This window comes from Diabrotica virgifera, chromosome 6 (genome assembly GCF_917563875.1).
Source record: "Diabrotica virgifera virgifera chromosome 6, PGI_DIABVI_V3a".
NCBI classification, from domain to species: Eukaryota; Metazoa; Arthropoda; class Insecta; order Coleoptera; family Chrysomelidae; genus Diabrotica; species Diabrotica virgifera.
Window position 1 is genome coordinate 33,643,296 of NC_065448.1, and position 18,175 is coordinate 33,661,470.

Below are 18,175 nucleotides of genomic sequence, written 5' to 3' on the forward strand. Positions count from 1 at the left end.
ATTCAAATTTCAATTAAACTTCCCCCTAAAATGGCATTTGAAAATTATTCAAATTTGTTTATAATTTGCTTTTTTAATAACGTCGCGGGGATTAAGCATTTTGAAATACCGTTGCGATAATTGGATTCCTGGGAATTTTTCACTAATTAACAAATTTTTTTATCTTTTTTTTCCTCTTCTTTTTTTTTTCTTGGAGTTATATTACTACTACTTTTAGGGTTAAGTTTCATTAAGAGTGTCGAATCTCTAAGTTGTAGATTCTAGAACTAAAAATATTAAGATTGGTCTAAAATCACTTAAATAAAATGTGGCTACTTACTGAGTTACAGGGTGTTTTATTTAAAAATTAAAAAAATATTTTTACCAAGTACTTTCAAACTATTTGACGTATCCTTATCATACTTGGCAAAAAGTGTGGGTACTATACAGTCTACTAAATTGTGATAAACAAGTGTTTCTAGCTACTACCAGAGGCGTACGACTTCTTCTTCTTTAAGTACCGTGCCCAAATTTTTAGGCGTAGGTAGCTTCCATAACAATTTGCCGATATCGTTCTCGATCTTGTGCGGCATGTAACAATTGATCTGCTGATAAGCCAGTCCATTGACGAAGGTTTCGGAGCCATGAATATTTCTTTCGACCAATTCCTCTTTTTCCGTCGATCTTTCCATTGAGTATTAACTGCAGCATCCTGTATCTGCTACCTCTCATTATATGCCCCAGATATTCAAGTTTTCTCTTTTTTATCATCTTCATTAAGTCACCTTCGCCTTGACCTACTCTGTTTAAGACTTCTCTGTTTGAAATGCGTTGAACCCAAGATATTCTGAGCATTCTACGATACGGCCACATCTCAACGGCTTCTAATTTGTTCATCATGTTAACCTTCATGATCCAGGTTTCACATCCATATAGTAATACAGGATACACATAACATTTTAGGAACTTGATTCTTAGTTGTAAGTTCAGCTGAGAGTCGCTCAGAATATATCTAAGTTTCATAAATGCTCCTCTTGCAATTTCTATACGAGTTTTAATTTCTTCATCCGGATTGAGTGTCTCGTTTATCCAACATCCTAGGTATTTAAAATGGTTAACTTTTGTTATTGATTCATCATTGACAATTAGTTGCATAGGGCCGACGTCTTGTTTACTAACCACAAGTAACTTTGTCTTTGTTGCATTTATGTTAAGTCCGTTATTGGAGCATCCTTTAGTGACTCGATCTATAAGGAATTGAAGATCTTCGATATTTTCAGCCATGATCGCGGTGTCGTCTGCATATCTGATGTTGTTAATAGTTTCTCCCCCGATTCGAACTCCACATTGTCCTTCCAAGGCTTCATTAAAAATTATTTCTGAGTATACGTTAAACAAAGTTGGGGATAACACACAACCCTGTCTGACACCTCTTTGAATGCAAATTTTGTCTGTTTCTTTGCCGTCTACCAGAATAGCAGCTTCTTGATTCCAATATAGATGTTGTAAAAGTCTCAGATCTTTATCGTCTATTCCAATCATTTCTAGATATTCAAACAAACTATCATGTTGAACTCTATCAAACGCCTTCTCAAAATCTATAAAGCAGACGTAAATTGGTTTCTGTACTTCCCATGATCTTTGAAGTAATGTTAACATTGAGAACAAAGCTTCCCTTGTTCCCAATCCTTCTCTGAAACCGAATTGTTTGTTTCCCATTGCCTCTTCACATTTCTGCTTGATTCTATTAAGAATTATCTTAAGAAGTAGCTTGAGAGAGTGGCTCATGAGACTAATTAGTCTAAAGTCTTTACATGATGATGTATTAGGCTTTTTTGGGAGTGGAATAAATGTAGACTCTAACCATATCTGTGGCATCATGCCAGTCTCGTATATATGGTTATAAATGTTTGTTAGTTGTGAGACATTGTCGTCATCCAGAAGTTTGAGCCAGTCTGATGGTATTTGGTCAGGGCCTGGAGATTTCCCATTTTTGCTCTGTTTGATGGCTTTCTCTACTTTCGCTTTTAAAATACTAGGACCAGTATTCGTATACTTTGTGGTGTTAAGTGGTGGCCTCGTATCCAGGAAGAGCTCTTTTATATAGTTAGTCCATTCTTCCTTTTTTTCATCCAAGTCGAGAATTATTTTACCTTTGGAGTTTCTCATAAAGTGAGGAGTTCTTTTTCTCTGAGTGTAGGTAATTTCTTTAGGCTTTTTATGTATATTAAACTCGTCATGTTTTCTTTGTAGTTCTTCCATTTCACGACATCTTTGTTCCATCCAGTCCTCTTTTGCTCGCTTAACCTCGTATCTTATTTGTCGATATATCTCTCTATACCGAATCTCGTCTTTGTTTTTCCAATTTCTTCTTTGTTGAATAAGGTCTAGTATTTTATCGGTCATCCAATCCTTTTTCTTTATTGGGTCTTTTTCTGGTTTCAAAACTTCGTTTGCTATGGTGACCATGGCGGAATTCATGATATCTAGATTTTGACCGATATTTTCTTGTTCAGATCTTTCTAACTGTTTTTTAATCTCACGATTTATCTTATTTCCGAACTCATCTGCTATTACGGCATTTCTTAGGAGTCGAGTATTAGGTTTCTTCTGCGTTGTGGGGGGCTTTTATTCTTTTTAGTTTTAGTTTGAATCCAGCACAGAGCAGATTATGGTTAGTTGCTGCGTCTGCACTTGGGTATGTTTTTGCAGATGTAATACTGTTTCTAAACCTTCTATTAATGATAATGTAGTCAATTTGATTTCTGACTATCTTTCCCTCTTGATCAGCTGGAGATTTCCAGGTATATAGTCGTCTTTTAGGTTGCTGAAACAAAGTATTTGCTATAATGCATTTCTCTTCTTGGCAGAACTGTATTAGTCTTTGCCCTCTTTCGTTCCTTTCTCCAAGTCCATACTTTCCGGTTATATCTTGTGTGATTTCGGCACCAACTTTTGAGTTGAAGTCTCCCATAATAATTGTAGCTTCATGTTTTTTTGTGCTCCGGAGAATTTGTTTAATTTGGCTGTAGAATTGCTCAATTTCTTGGCGTACGACAGGGGATAGTTAATGGTTGACCCTTCCCAAATTCTACGCCACTGAGGGAATTACTGTTTTAGCAAAATTTTTCGATTCTCTAATACTTTTTATGTAAATAATATACTCCTTACTGGTAACGATTAAGTCATTAGTTTTCGAGATATTGGACGTTAAAAATCAAACGGCATAGTTATTTTGATTCATTCATTCATTCATTTTAAACTTCCAATATATCTCAAACTGATGACTTTATCGATACCAATAGAGTTATTTACATACAAAGTATTGGAGAATCGAAAAATTTCGCTAAAATAGTAATTCACTCAGTTGCGTAGAATTTGGGAAGGGTCAATCATTCACTATCCCCTGTCGTATGCCTCTGGCACTATCTAGAAACGTTTATTAATCACAATTTAGTAGGGTGTATAATAGCTACACTTTCTGCCAAGTATGATAAGGATACGTCAAATAGTTTTAAAGTAATTGGTAAAAATAATTTTTAAATTTTTAAATAAAACACCCTGTAACTCAGTAAGTAGCCACATTTTATTTAAGAGATTTTAGTTAAATCTTAATATTTTTAGGTCTAGAATCTACAACTCAGAGATTCGACATTCTTAATAAAATTTAACCCTAAAAGGGCCCGTAGTAATATAACTCCAAGAAAAAAAAGAAGAAGAAAAAACGACAAAAAAATTTTGTTAATTAGTAAAAAATTTCCAGGAACCCAATTATCGAAACGGCACTTCACAATATTTAATCCCCGCGACGTTATTAAAAAAACAAATTATAAACAAATTTGAATAATTTTCAAATGCCATTTTAGGGGGGAGTTTAATTGAAATTTGAATTTATCAATACATTTATCGAAAATATACATAAAAATAAAAATAATGAGATCTTAAGCAGGTGAATATTTCTTTGGCAACAACCGCGTTTTTGCAATTGAAAATATAGTAACATTTAATAAACAAATTCAATATCTCAAAACATATTAAATATTTTTTGACTAGTTTGTTTCTGCTTAATACTGGTAATATAGCGCAACTTAGTCTATAAAAAAAAGATATTTTATAGTGCTTATTTAAAACGCTAAAAATATTTTTTTGCAAATTTGTTTTTAAAGTTTTATATACAATTATTTAAATAAATAGGGGTCAAATTTAATATAGTAAGTCTTATGTGAAATATTTTCTCTTCAACTTTGCAGAAAAAAATCCCATAGACCTTCATCGATAAGTGGATTACCTCAGTAGTTAAAAAAGTATTTTTTTTGCAAAAATGACCCCTTTTTAATTATTTAAATAATGATCCCCTAGTATGATTTGCGTACTTTCTTGAAAATATCTGTTGTACCCACCTAAACTTTGATATAAAATTTGTTTTAACCTGTACAAATTTACATTTTGACTTTTTTTATTTTATTAGGCTAAAAATATACATGAATGAATGAAGTAAAAGACGTAGGTACTCTCAATCAATTTTAGACGTACTCTCAAAAAATAAATGATTGAGAGTACGTCTGTCTTTTACTTCATTTAAAATGAACTCTCACATGCAACCCATTCAACACATAAATATATATAGTATTTTTACTACAAAAGCGATATTACGTAGGTCAAAATTTTTGACGTGAGAGAACTGTCAAAACATTAGAATGTGACTTTTCATTATTGCCATGTTTATAAGTCACATTCTAATGTTTTGACAGTTCTCTTACGTCAAAAATTTTGACCTACGTAATATCGCTTTTGTAGTAAAAATACTATATTCTTTTCAGAATCAATACAGCACAACTCATAATTCAATATTAGGACATAAGAGGGCAGAAGTGTCGCTATTGCAATATGTGATTACGTGATTAGTCCCAAATATTGGATGCGTTACGGACACCCGACACTACTCAGTTCAGTCAGTTCTCAGTTTGCGTCCAACGCAACTTAGGTCATGGAACGTTCTTGTCATCATCAGTGGCACATTTTGAGTTGGGTCAGTGTTGCAAAAATATTTGGCTTTCTTTAGTGGCACTTTTCTAGAGTTTCCTATTTTATAATCGTATTTTTAATAAAGTTTAATTCAGTGGCGTGCTGGCCATATCAATGAATCGGTGCAATCACCGAGAAGCCGCGGCCTCTTGAGGCCGGTCAAATAGGTTTACACAAAAATTTTTAGATGTAACAAAAAATTTTTTTTAAATTTCTAATCTAATCTAATTGCTAATAATATTAATAAAACATTTAAAAAAATCAAATTTTTTTTTATCGTGAAATACAGTTTAAGTAAATGAGTAAGACTATAGTCTATATACATAAATAGATTGCTACAGATAATATTATTTATTTTCATACATACAAGTATATTTATGGTTTTCCAATTTCCTTCATACATGTAGGTAGTGTACCTATGTACTCTGCACAATTAAAAAATGGAAAAACGTCTTGCTCATTTTTGACCGAATTATCAGTCCGTTCTTTAACGGTAAAATATTGCAAAATCTCTAAATTTTAAAGAACCGCTTGGATTGACATGAAATTTGGCATACACATAGCTAACCAGTCAAAGAAAAAAAGTGATATTGTGCCGATATGTGCTTTTGCCCTGGGGGTGGTTTTCACCCCTCTTGGGGGTGAAAAAATATTCGTCCAAAGAAAGTCAGAAAATAGATAAACTGGCTAATTTTAAGTAACTTTTGTTCTATAGAGTTTTTTCACTAAGTCAATACTTTTCGAGTTATTTGGCAGTGAATATGTTCATTTTTTCAACAAAATAACCATGCTTTTAGACGGTTTTTCGAAAATAACTCAAATAGTAAGAATTTTGTCGAAAAAACATTCTTAGCAAAAATATAGCCTGTAAAATTTAAAAAAAAAGGTGTATATCTCACGTCTCTACACCTAGCAGAAGCAGAGTTATAGCTAATGAAAAATAGGTTCATATTCGTCAAATTCCAAATGGAATACGTTAATGTGAAATAAATAAAAATGAAGCACATTTCGGGGAAAACTCATTACAACTTATTTAAAGTGTTTAAAAAAAGCTTCATTTCTGTTTTATAAAAAAATATCTAGCATCAAAATTAAATAAGTTACGCTTAAAATAAAGTTAGTCCCTTTTGGTTTTGGTAAAAAAATCGAGAAAATCACCCCCTAATTAGTATCTTAATTGAACTTAATCGTTACGACTTTACTAACTCGTGTATATATTGTTTATATAATCTGTAAGTTTCATCGGTTCAAAGTCCTTATTATTGAAAGGCTGTAGTTAAAAGGGGTTGAACGAGTCATTTATCACAAATGTATGCAAATTTAGAAACACCACATCTTAATCAATTTTTGTCTAACAGAAAAACAAAAAAATACATGATATTTAGAAAAGCAAATCTGACTTTTTTTTGTTTTTCGAGATTTTTGGTATCTCTAACAATTTTTAAGTTATTTTGAAAAAAAGCATATTTTTCAAAATTTAAATTTTTAAAAATCTTATTTTGAAACCAAATTTTTTCAAAAATAAGCACTTTGAATCGATAAAACTTACAGATCATATAAAGACGATATAAGTAAAATAATTTGTGGAGCGGTAACGATTAATTTCATTTAAGTTGCTAATTAGGGGGTGGTCTTCCCGATTTTTTTTTGCAAAAACAAAAGGGGCCAACTTTATTTTAAGCGTAACTTGCTTAAATTTAATGCTAGAAACTTTTTGTAACAACAGAAATAAAGCTTTTTTTAAACACTTTAAAAAAGTTATATATGGGTTTTCCCCAAAAAGTGCTTGGTTAGTGCCAAAAAGTTTTTGGATATTTCACGTCGAAATATTCTATTTGAAATTTGGTGAATATGAATCTATTTTTCATTGGCTATAACTCTGGTTCTACGAGATCCTAAGACCTAACGCGTACACCATTTTGTTTACTTTTTTATAAGCTATATTTTAGCTAAGAACGTTTTTTTCGACAAAATACTTACTTTTTGAATTATTTGCGAAAAACCATCTAAAAATGTGGTTATTTTGTTGAAAAATGAACATATTCACTCGCAAATAACTCGAAAAGTGTTGACTTGGCGAAAAAGCTCTATAGAACAAAAGTTACTTAAAATTAGTCAGTTTACCCATTTCCGGACTTATTTTGGACATATATTTTTTCACCCCCAAAAGGGGGTGAAAGTCACCCCCAGGGCAAAAGCACATATCGGCACAATATCACTTTTTTTCTTTGACATGTAAGCGATACGTATGCCAAATTTCATGTCAATCCAAGCGGTTCTTTAAAATTTAGAGCAAAAACCGTGAAAGAATGGACTATATTGAAAGTATCTAAAAACGATTTGATCAAGACAAATCAAATTGTTTTATGATGATAAGGCACTCTACATCCTAGAAATTTTGATACAATAAAAAAATGGTATACCTTTGATGGCATTTAAATCATTTACTGAACAATTAAGAAAGTTTTATCCTATCATATCTGCGACTGCAATTAGAAAAGAACTCATGGATTTTGCTGATAAATGGATTGTATTAAAATAGCATTTTGCAAAATACTGAGATTATACAAGATGGAGCTAATGACGAATATGTTCAGCCTTCAGAAAATATGAAGGATGATATTATTAATCCAAGTGGTAATGAACATGAAGTAACAAATCACAATGTTGAGATCGTGAAAACCACACCTCCGTGTGATATACTAAAAAGTGAAAAGATTGTATAGCTTGCTGTTACGCTGTTTTGCATAAGTACAACTTATATCAGTGCGTGCTTATCCAAATTTAAATAGTATAATATAAAGCATTTATTAACTCTTTCAGTGACACAAGTATCTTGCGAAAAAAGCTTTTCAACATTGAAATACATAAAAAATCGGTTAAGAAGTACTTTCAGTTAAGAATACAAGATCACTTTTATGCTAATAGCTATAAAAAAGAAGCTTTGTAAAAGCATATTTAGATTATTGCGCTGTATTAACATTTTAAATATTGTTAAATTAAAGTATTTGCACTGTACTTGTATTTGTACTCTCTTGTATAATTGATTTACTAAAATGCAACTTAATACATAATTGAAAAATTCTCGGGTATAATATCACAAGAGAGTGAGAATAAATTGAAAATAATGCGACAGTTTTTCGAAAATTTGTTGTCTGGCAATAGACACGAAATCCCGCAGGGCTCGAGTGGCTATTGCCCAATGACAACAAATTTGAGTAAAAATGAAGCATTATTTTCTTATTTATTCTTACTGTCGTATGATATTCGTAAGATTATTTTTTAATAAGTATATTATGGATATTTTCTTAAATGTGACAGTTGTCAAAACTAGGAAACTGGTTGCCATTAAACAGAAACAATCTACTTAAAAAAATTCTATCGGTAATTTTCTACAGTATATAATTCTCAGTATAATTTTAATCTGATTGGACAGAATTAAACACGTGATCAAATATCTTACTATACGATTGGAAGTTAAAATCATTAAAAAATAATCAATTTTATTTTACTTGCACCTTAATTACATCAAATTCATAAATTATATTGATTTATTAGGAAATTATGGTTTCTGCCTGACTGCATACAATATTGTCATATTTATATTATGTCAATTATTATTTTTTTTTGTAAGATTTTATTATTCTTAAATGAAAAAATATAGCAAATTAAGAAAAAAATCATTGAATCGAAAGTTTTATGTTTGATTCAAAAATAATTTATATTTTTGTTTTTTTTTTGTTTCTATAATACCGAATAAAACATCCTAATAATAGAAGTTAAAATGAGGATGGGAGGCCTCTTTTCTATAAAATCCCCGGGCCGCTTGAAAAGTTCCAGTACTCCACTGGTTTAATTTGAAGTTTGTAATTTTTGTTGTTGTAACATACTATAGTTTTTATAACCTCTAGTTAGTCTATTTAATGAAAAAAAGTTTAGCTGGAATAGTGGCACACCTCAAAACATTTTTTTCAAAACTGGCATTTAAAAGATGAATAAAAAAAAATCAAAACTATACACACATTATTAGATAACCTTTAATGAAGGTACCACCTTGAAGATAATCTTCGTTTAAGCAAACTAAAGCATTTTTTATGCTTTTTCCTTAACAATGAAAATTTTAAACCCATTTATCTCAAAACATGATTGCAGCCGTGCCGCTTTTGCAGCCCATGAGCGATATATAGCATTACATTAGCTCAAACAGGCCCTAGAGGCCCAAGACTTCAATGGTTTTCTTCCATTTCTTCCTAGCTTATGCTAGGTTTTTCAAGTCTTCTTTTACCGATTTCATCCATTTTCTTCGTGATATCCTTTCATCCTCATCTGCATATCTTCTCCTCATTTACTTCCGGCCTGTACTCTCTGACTTTTCTCTTGAGTCGTTGTTTCTCTAACATTACATTGTCCAATCAAAATTATATTTCGTTATGTGCCTGTGCAGCCAACTAACAGGAAAAACTATATTTCCATTGTCACGGGATTTAACTTTTCATTTCGAAAATGGAATGCTATAAATTTCGCGATATTTTATTTGAGGACTTTATTCATATTGTTCATGAATTATTTTTAAAAAGCTATAGACAAAATAAACTCGCGTGTCATTTTGTATTTTATAACGCTAATGCTTTAATTACAAATATAAATTATTAAAAAGTAATGGAAAATATATGCAAATTTAAAAATATATTTTAATGGAAACATTATTCCAGATCTGTGTTTTATTATAATCTCTTTGCCAAATATATACAGATTGTATTTTTAATATTTTTGGAGACGAAAAAACCTTATGATGTTCAGCTATGCTTTTGTTAGATAATGCCTGGTCACTGGTTGTACCAACAAATCTAAGCTGGGCTAAGCTCCAGCTTAGCCCAGCTCAACTTATAGATAGGGCGCCTTAAGTCTTACTTACGTTGCACCATAATGATTCGTAATCTGGGCTTCGTGTTAAGCTTAAGATATGTTAATGCAACCAGGCACAAGTGCTAATATATAATCTTACATTAAGGTACCTATACCGCTTGGGAACAATTTAAAAAATTTGTAGAGATTTTCAACGAGTCTTAATATTTTCCTTTCCCATTTTTCCAGAGTCTGTTGCTTCTTATTTTATGTCCATGCCTCGTAAGGCATAATATGGTATATAGGGTGAGGCAGATAAAGCTATTAGAAATATATCGAGAACTAAAGGCAACAGAATCATGAAAATTGGAATGAAGAGGTTTTGAAGAGTGATCTATTTAATGAAAATATATTCACCTATTTGCTACTTCCGGTTATACCGGAAGTTGCTTATAACTTCGTTTTTTTTTTAAATGGGACACCCTGTATATTTTTACACTTTTGGATTCTCCTCGACGTCATCTTTCTTAAAATATGACGTTTTGTAATATTATACAATTTTTTTCTTAATTTCGTAGCAACATTCATAACCTGTAGAATTGTAGTAGTTTGACATCAAAAACTATTTATGTTCAATCAAATGATTTTTAGTATAGTCTACTATTGTTGGTAATTGTCAGTATAGCCAAACTTTTTCATTTCTGAGTATTTTGTGAGTATTTTGTGAGTATTTTGTGAGTATTTTCTGAGTTTTCTTAAATAGACCTCCTCTATTTTAATATTGTAATGAAATGATATTTTATGGTACTCTTTTATTTCTTAAGCATTCCCTGTACCTAAATGCTTTAATTTGTGCTTAATTGTTAATCGAACCAACAATCTTAACTACGTAGGTATTTTGATAGATCAACCATTATTGCTAATTTTAAGGATCAGTCTAGATTAATATGTGTATTTATTTCCGAAAAATTATTTGTGATTGAATATTTTCATGGTAAACCTAATAAAATTTCACGTATTTTTTGTTGCAATTAATATTTGGCTTAAATCACCAATAACTCACAGGTTAGGTATAGGGAATGCTTAAGAAATAAAGAAGTACCATAAAATATCATTTCTTTACAATACTAAAATACAGAGTGTTCCATTTAAGAAAACTCAGAAAAGACTCATTCCAAATCTCGAGCAACCCTGTATACTAAAATTAAAAAATTAGCTATATACTAACAATTATTAACAATAGTAGACTATATTAGAAACCATTTGAACATAAATAGAGTTTTCGATGTCAAATTAATATAATTCTACAGGGTGTGAATGTTGCTACGAAATTAAGAAAAAAAACGTAATTATCTTTTAAAGTACCATGTATAATATTACAAAACCTCATATTTTAAGAAAGAAGACAATGGGGGAGAATCCAAAAATGTAAAAATATACAGGGTGTCCCATTTAAAAAAACGAAGTTATAGGCAACTTCCAATATAACCGGAAGTAGCAAATAGATGTACATATTTTCATTGAATAGATCACTCTTCAAAACCCCTTTATTCCAATTTTCATGATTCTGTTGCCTTTAGTTCTCGAGATATTTCTAATAGGACTTTTATCTGCCTCACCCTGTATACTACGAGTAGATCTGTCCTTTTTCTAAAGCCGGCTCCTACTCATGTAGGCTTCTTTCCGTATAGCTATCTAGTCTAGTCTATTTATAAATATGATTGCCTAGATTTGATGTACAGTATCTAGTAAAAGGGTATAAATACCTATGTCGTTGTCACACTTCAGTTTGTATCCTTTTTTATGCAGCAGACATATCATATGCGGGCCTCATACCAATCACTTTGCATTATTGTTTTTTCCCATACTTGCACTGTTAGTTGATATATCCTTCTCTGCAGATTGGTCTCTCCACCAAACTTGATAATTTCTCTGCATATGCTTATTTTTCCCAAAACTTCTGTTATTTTTCACTTCTTGTATTGCTGCTACCTCCTCCTCCTCTGTAGGCTGCCTTTCAACTTTCTTTTGACTACAGCGTATTGCTCCATCTCGCCATTTAATAATAAACGTTTTTTCAACTACGTCTTTATTTCTACTGGATCGCTAATTTTTCCGTTTTTGCCTTTCATATAACTACAGTGGCTTTTTAGGAACATTTTCCCATCTTCTTAACTTAACGTTTTAACGACCTCACCTCTTTATTTTTGAACGTCTCTTCTGTCTCTTTTAATTTTAACTCATTATGGTTTCTCTTCTTCTTTCTAGACAAAGCTTTAAGTTGCCTTCGAATTATTCTATATTCTCGTTTTTTACAGCGTCTATTACGTGTGCATAATTTTGTCTGATCTTCTTCTCTTCCTTTGTTAACGGCTGACACTTTTCGTCAAACCAAAATTTGTTTGTACTAAATTATAACTATGGAAATGTTGGAAAAACATTTAATTATTTGAATATAACTCCCAACGAGTTACTGGAAAGTCACCGTATGAAGATGTCTGGGTTATTTTGTTCAGCAGACATTACTCATGTTTTCTACATTATTATGTTTATTGGTAATTTTTCGTCGAACTTAAAATGCAATTCATCAATATAAAAATAAAAATCGAAAGCAGCAAATGTTTTTCCAAACCTCCTTAACGATAAAATCCATCACATATCTTTCAGCTAGTGAATTAGTGGGCGAAATGTTAAATCAAACGCTATTTATTTGTAAATAAATCAAGTGTCAGCTGTGCATTTCATTTGTTTACGCTACCGCTTATGCTCTGTTTATTTAGATGGTCTGGCGTAGAACAACTAGAGTAGGGTATACCATTTAGGTCTCATATAGAAAAATAAGATATGGTTGAATGATCGAATATGAATTAGAAATAAGGCAGATATCGAGCACTGTGATTTATTAAATCTTGCCCAATTTGCTCTCAGAGGATCATCAGAAGTATCTGAAATCTGTTAGATAAGCTTATTTGAGATCAATTCTATACAGTTGGTATAAATTTAAAGTATCCATAGTGTCCATATATTTTTATTATTTAGATATTTTGACACAGTTTGTATATTTTGATGATGCTTTAATAATTAAATTTTCTATAACACTTCATTTGGCACATTAAATTTTAATTTTCATTTTCATCTCCGTATCAATTCAATTTCATATGTAAATTTCTTCTTTTATATACTACCTAGTAGGTATCTATTCTTCTTCTTAGGGTGCATGTCCGTTCCGAACGTTGGCGATCATTCTGGCTATGATGATTTTGTTGGTTGCTATACGGAATAGTTGTGTTGAGGTCTTTCTATACCATGCTCTCAGGCTAGCAAGCAAGGATATTCTTCTTCGTCCTGGGGCCCTTTTCCTTCAATTTTACCTAGAGCTTCACGATATTCGATAAAAATATCGATATCGTATTGATATCGTATCGAAAATCAATACGATACAGATACAATACATACCTTAGCAATATTCTCTTGTATTGTCGATACGCTTGTCTCGATATTATTGAAAATATCGATATCGAGAAAAAAATAAAACGCTACACAGTTGTTTGATTATATTTTGTGGAATATGTATTTAGATCAAAATTATTTACATAAAAGTAAAAGTGATCTGCAACCCAAGCATCAGCTGTTATAATATTTTACAATGGAGAGCCTGAACTTGAAACTCTTGAGAGTGAGTATATGACTGTAATGATAACACTCTCAATTACACTGTTTATATTTTATATTATGTGGCATTTGTGGCAATATTATGGAAGTGAGTGATGATGACCCAAAATAAGTTTAAACAAATACTGAATTGCGATTTATTCCGAATCTCCGGGGATTTTCCTATCTTTTCAAAAGTAGTTGTAACCATTAAACCTTACCCATATTTAAAATCACACTTACACTACCCTGGGGGTATACTAGTACCCCATTAAAAAATAAATCAAAAAGTAATGTTTTCATTGATTTATTAAAAACAACTTTTTAACACAAATAGAACTAGCGAATTGTAATAACTCTGTGAACATTATTGTTTCTCAGAACATCCTGGACAAACTTTAATTTGATGTTCTGCACCGATTAATTCTTCTCACACATTGCACCTCGTTCAGCTCTTATGGTCTCGGGATCGCACTCACAAACTGTGTCTGGCTGAATTTGCATGAGTTTCTTCTTGAATTTCATTAGGTCCCCTTTCCTTCAAAATACCCTTGATTATTTCATTCATAGGAGATTCTGACCAATAGAAAGCTACATAAATCTAAATTAAACTGATTATTTCATTCATAGGAGATTTTGACCAATAGAAAGCTACAGAAATCTAAATTAAATCGATAATTGGCAACTGTCACATTTAAGAAAATATCCATAATATACGTATTAAAAAATAATCTTACGAATATGACACGACAGTAAGAATAGATAAGAAAATAATGCTTCATTTTTACTTAAATTTGTTGTCATTGGGCCCTGAGTGAGTGATGAAAAATTCAATAATTTTAGAGCTCTTCTGCAATTACTACTGATAACTTCCGGAAAATGTACTATCAAAGTTGGCCAAGCCAAGTACTACTGTACCCCGGCTATGTAGCATAATAATATAGCATAATATAGCATTTTACCATTTTTACTAAGGTAGATCTACTAAGGTCGGCGCTGCGTCTTTAAAAATCCAAGAATGATAATAAAATTAATTTTGCTTGGGGTACTTCAGTACCCCGGGTACGGTTTAAAGGTTAAGCAATACAGAATTATAGTAAGTATTAGTCGACTTTCAAAGAAGCATTCAGCCATATTCAATTTTTATAAGACTCTATAAGTTATAAGAAATATTCGTAATATTTTTAGAATGTCCATTTGCCAAGCATGCAAAAGTAAGCATGCTTGGCAAAAGATTGGTAAATTATTATTATATTTAATAATCCTTTTTATGTCGATACTTTATCGAGTATTGTATCGATTTCGTATCGAAATCAATATCAATACGATATTTTTATAAGAAAGTATTGCCGATATCGATACTCGATACGATACTTCATTGGCATAACCAATACAATACTTAAAAAGTATCGATATTGTATCGTATCGTGAAACTCTAATTTTACCGTGTAAAATGCATTGGAGTAGATCGTATCTGCCTTGATTTCTAATTATATATCCCAAGTACTGCAGCTTGCGGCTCTTCACGATGTTGACCAAATCTGCGGTTGTGTTCATCCTCCGTAGTACTTCTTCATTGGTGACTTTGTCAGTCCATGGTATCTTCAGTATCTTTCTGTACAACCATAGCTGAGCCTGAAGTTTCGATAGATTTTCCGCCTTTAATGTCCACGTTTCTACTCCGTATAGAAGCGCTGTGTACACGTAACATTTAAGGAGCCTTATTTTTGTTTAAGGGTGAGGTCATGGCTCTTGAACACAGAGCTCATAGCCAAGAATACACTTTTTAAGAAAAGCAGAAGATATAGACGAATTTGCAATGGTTATAGCAAACCTTCATTAGTGGAGTCGGCACTAGAAGATAAAAAACCTATAAACAGAGCCATGTCTTAAAATTTTTGACATCCAATTTGGACATATGAGGCTCTTATTCTTTGGGTTACTCAGCAATGAGGTTTAACTTAATAATAATGTTAAAAATAACAAATATTGAGAAAACTTTTAAAAAATTCATGATTGAAAGGGTTAATAATTGTTATTTGTATTCGATTAATATCTATTTCAAGATTTTAGTAAAAATTGTGTATACATAATGACATCTTTGTACTTAAGAAAAAAAAACTAAATTTATGTTTATAATTTGAATGTGTATGTTTTCAAAATTAGGTATAATGAGTGTAATGCTTTTTAATTAATTATATACCCATAATTTTCTATTTAAATAATATTATTTGGACATATTATTAAGACATTAAAAATACTACATATTTGCAAAATATTTAATAAGATGAAAATTGTGCATATATAAATTTCCCCATTTGTCACTGTTTCCTACAGGCATTATTCATGAGAATATTGCATATATTATACATAGGGTTCCTGTCTTTATTCCCTTCCTGGTTATTTTCTTGATGTCATAGGCGTAGTTGAAGAGGCTTTTGCTTGTACTTGCAATAATATTGTTATGAACTCTATATAAGAACGACACTAAATCTTCATTGGAGCTTAAAATGAACATTCGGCAACAAGGTTTTGATATCAATAAGAAGGAATGTAGCAAAATTAACTAAGTAGATATATTATATTCACGTGTCATATCAGAATTAACCGACGTTGGTGATGAATCGCCATTATGAAGGCTTCTCGATCTTCTGCAACATAATTCTCTTGCATTTGACATCTGAGTTCATTCACAAATGTTTTTCAAGTCAAGAAACTTGTTTTCTTCCTACACTTCTACGTCTCTCTATACTTTAACGATCAGTTGTAGTAGCTATTATATATCGATTTCCCCTCATCCAAAATAAGGCTTTTCCGGTTTTTAACAGTGTTTCGTCTACTTCGTCATGGGCCATCACCTCTAAGAAGGTCGACAACTATCATGGCAATTCGCACTTTCGATACCGCTGCTCTAAATAGATCAGCAGAAATGCAGTTAAACCAAGCTCTCAAATTGTTTAACCAGGACACAGTATAAAGAGGGACAGTAAAACCTCAATACCGGCAGTACGCAGTTGGTAATTCACCAGTGATGGATGCGGGTTTTCCCTGTTAAAACCCGTACGTTTGTACGCGATTAGCAATGCAAGAGTGGTGGTCTAGCAACTGGGAGCCTTGCACGGTCGCCATGCGCGTTTTTTTTTTTTTTTTTCCGTAATCATCACTACGATGATGATTATTACAATTACAATCTGGTCATACTTGACCAATGAGCAATTTTAATCTAACCTAAATTATTACTGTTCCTTAAAATTAAGAGCTTGCCCCATAGCGTCTCTTATCTAACCTAACAAGATAGTGCACTATTCTAGCATACACACTAACGCGCACAAGCACTATGCTCTGCTTTTCACTATCACCTATCACTTAAACTAGTTCATAAGGTTTTGTCCTCTTCAGTCTTCTAACTTGCCCAGTAGTATCGAGGAGCTGGATTGCCTCAATATTCTCGTGCATGTGAAGTCGTTGCTCGTGAATTCCTGCCATCTTCTTCCTAGGTCCTTATGGAGATCACTGTTTGTAACATACCAAGGAGCATCTACAATATTTCTTAGTATTTTGTTCTGGAATCTTTGTATTACTGTTATATTACTTGGTCTAGTACACCCCCATAGTGGGCATCCATAAGTCCATACAGGTTTCAATATTTGTTTGTAAATTAGTAACTTATTATGCATCGACAGTGTGGAGTTTCTTCCAATTAGCCAATACATTTTTTTATATCTTATATTTAGTTCTTCCCTTTTTTTCTTAACGTGCACCTTCCAGCGTAGTTTTGCATCTAATGTTATACCCAAATACTTAGCAGTATCTGCATATGGTACTTGGATATTGTTGATTATAACTGGTATATATTGTATTTTTTTGTTGGTGAAATTAACATGGACAGATTTAGCTTCATTTAGCCTGATTCTCCATTTTTGTGTCCACTTATAGATTTGGTTAACTGCTATTTGGACCTTGTTGGTCGCCTCTTCACTTGTCGTCCCTACTGCTTGAATAGCTGTATCATCAGCAAAGGTGGCAACTGTGTTGTTTTCCAGTACAGGTATATCACACGTGTATAGTAGGTATAGGACCGGACCCAACACACTGCCTTGTGGAACACCTGCTCTAATTTCTTTTAAGTCTGAAAAACAGTCTTCTTGCTTAATTCTAAAATGTCGTTCTTTTATGTATGACTGTAAAAGTTTTGAGTACTGTATAGGTAAAAAACATTTTAGTTTTTATGTTAAACCTTCATGCCAGACTTTATCAAAAGCCTGTGCAGCATCAAGGAATACAGTTGAACAGACTTTCTTTTCTTCTAGGGATCGCCATGCGCGTTGAAAGATTTTACTTCCAATTTTGCGGAGAGTAGTTCTACTGTCCCTCTTTATACGGGTGATATTTCTTCTTCTTACGGTGCCTTATCCTTAAGGATCGCCATTAAATTTGCCCATTTAATCTTATTCCCTCTTCTTCATGTACCATGTCCTTTCAGAACGTTGGTTACCATCATAGCTATCTTAATTTTATTCACTGCCACCCTAAATAGCATGCTTGTGTCAACACCATACCAATCTCGCAAGTTCTTCAACCATGAGGGTCTTCTTCGTCCTGGACTGCGTTTGCCTGCTATTTTTCCTTGCATGATATTTTGTAGCAACCTATATTTGGGACCTCTCATTACATG